Source organism: Curcuma longa, chromosome 7, assembly GCF_044706935.1.
Source record: "Curcuma longa cultivar G26 ecotype Majalengka, Jawa Barat chromosome 7, ITB_CL_G26_1.1, whole genome shotgun sequence".
NCBI lineage: Eukaryota > Viridiplantae > Streptophyta > Magnoliopsida > Zingiberales > Zingiberaceae > Curcuma > Curcuma longa.
In genome coordinates, this window is record NC_133867.1 from 3,298,799 (window position 1) to 3,301,298 (window position 2,500).

Consider the following 2,500-nt stretch of genomic DNA (forward strand, 5'->3'; position numbering starts at 1 on the left):
CAGCTTGCATTTGAATTTGAGCAGGAAAAAGTAGTCCCCACGTTACTTGATGGAAACTCTCATCATACTCCCAAATCTTACATCATTTTTAAAAACGCCATTCCACGATTTAAATTTATAACTTTATTATCCTCAATTATTAATATTATTGACGCCACTGTTCAATGTTGAATTTGAAATTACCAAAGTAGTTTAAATTTTGAGGAGTTTTATAAAAATAATCAAAGTACGAGGGATGGGAATAAAATTTTCTAAATCCAAATTCAAATCGGGCGAGATCCATGCGGCCATAAGCGCTCCGTTCGAACTCAATAAAACCGCTCCCTCCATTTCAAATTCGCTCTTCCTCCTCACCGAAACCCTAGCGATCTCTCCCTCTTTCCCGCCTCCTCTCTCCGATGGCCATTCTTGGCTCAGGAATAGCGTCGGATGCATCAGCCGCTACTTCCAGCTCTCTGCTCAAGGTACGAAATCGGATTAGTTCAGGTTTTGAATTTGGGGGGTTTTCCAACTCTGATATTGCGGCGCTTACCGGTTTGAAGGAGGACGGCTCCGATGAGCGGGTTGATGGGCCGAAAGAAGTCAAGCTGAGATCTGGAGTCGGTGCTTCAGGTCCAAGGTTTTGTTTTTTCTTTTCCTTGTTTCTGGATCGGATCTGTCGATTTTGTTTTGCTCTAGTCCTTTTTACCCCCTTCTTTCGTTTAGCAACAATTAACTTATTATCTTTGCAAATTGAAACCACATCTAACCCTGAAATAAGCGATTGGTATATTCGCATGATACTTTCAAGCACAACACGCGTTCGTTCAAGTACCTGGGAAAACATGAATAGTTGTTGTAAGTTTCGAGTCCGATTAAAATGTATGCTGAAATGGATTCTTAGCAGCTCCTAGTCCAAAAGAATTCTTTGATGATTTATCGTTTATTTACTTGACTTGTATTAGCTTGCGATATCTACAACACGTCCAAATTTATTTTTGTTGAGTAACAAGTATCACTGTAAAAATGGTATATATTTGCCTTATTAGTTATTGCAATCAACAATGGTTGTATTATTTTAGGAGAAGATATATACTAGTACAATTGAACTACAGTTTCATTTATTAATTATTATGATGATACTCATGATTTGAATTTTGTTTGTTTGCTTATACAATCATGGATGGTTGGTTTAAAATTCTCTAAAATCACAAAAGAAATCTGTTTTGCATTCTGTACAAGTATAAAATTCAGGATGACATAGGTGAAAGTTATGAGTCCATAGAATGATGCATGAAGGTAATGAGCCCATAGAAAGATGCAGGTTGAAAACGACATTATTTTTATCTTTTGAAAGATGTGCATTATCATCCTTTTTTTACATTTACCGATTGAAATCTTTAAAGATTATTGTTTTCTGTTCCAGAAGTTGGGAACCAACCTTCAAATTCGTCAACCATAAATGAAGCCATGGTATGTGGATGTCAACCAAAAGAAGGAAATCCTAAAATCTCAGTAGCTACTACCTCATTACTCTTGGATAAGCTTGCATCAGAGAGCACAAATGATAGTTCTGCTGAAAAAGTTGCTTCTTATCTAACCTTGGGTCCTCCTGAACCTAGTAAAGGGTGTGACCAAAGTAGAGTTAACATTGGCCTTGGAGTGGATCTCAATTATGATCATCCCTCACATACAGCAGAAAACGATCCATTTAATCTCTTCAAGAAGTCAGTAGAAATCAAGTATGCAGATGTTTCTGAGTGTGGAAGTACCACAGGTCCTATAGAGGAAAGTGAACCTTTGAGGAAGTGGAAAAAGATGAAACAAAATGGCTTTCTTTCATATTCACACAGTGGCATATCTGTGCCCAAACAGCAGAGCAGTCAGCCAAGAAAGAGAAAATTTGATAGAAGTCAAAGCAAGAGTGAGTTTTCAAAAAAGAGCAGATTAGTAGGTTGGCAAATCTTGCTGCACCAAGTGGATTGCTTTCTGGATTAAATCCAGGAATAATCAACCATGTAAGAAATACAAAGCAAGTTCACTCCATTATAAAAGCTATCGTGCAATCAGAGAAACATGATGAACAAATTCGGAATAAAATTAGTGACCAAATAGCTAGAGGGACTAAAGAAATTATTGGCAGAAGGAAGGATCATATTCCCAACAATGTTTCAACATCTACACATAATCCATGTATTTCTCCAAGCATGGAGTATCTAAATAAGGAGAATGAAACAGAGATGGCTAAAAACAATTTTCATCAAGGAGCTTGTGCAACTTCACAGCTGACCTCTGGATGTGAGGATGATGCACTGACATTGAAACTCTCATCAACTGCTACTTTGGTTTCAGAAATTGCTAGCAGTGGAACACCTGATCATTTTTCTGAAAATCAGCAAAAGCTTGATTCTTTGTCTATAGAAGGTAACCATTTGTTTTCATTTGAGTATTGGAGTAATGTTTGATAATATTGTAGTTTTAAGAACCTTTCACCTGCAACAGGGAATATAAACATTATGAA

The 2,500-nt window shown here is 37.0% G+C and overlaps 1 pseudogene; it reads left to right on the forward strand.

The window, feature by feature from the left end:
* The first annotated feature begins 398 nt into the window (after nt 1-398).
* Nucleotides 399-2,500, forward strand: part of LOC141832372 (uncharacterized) — a 7,773-nt pseudogene continuing 5,671 nt past the window's right edge.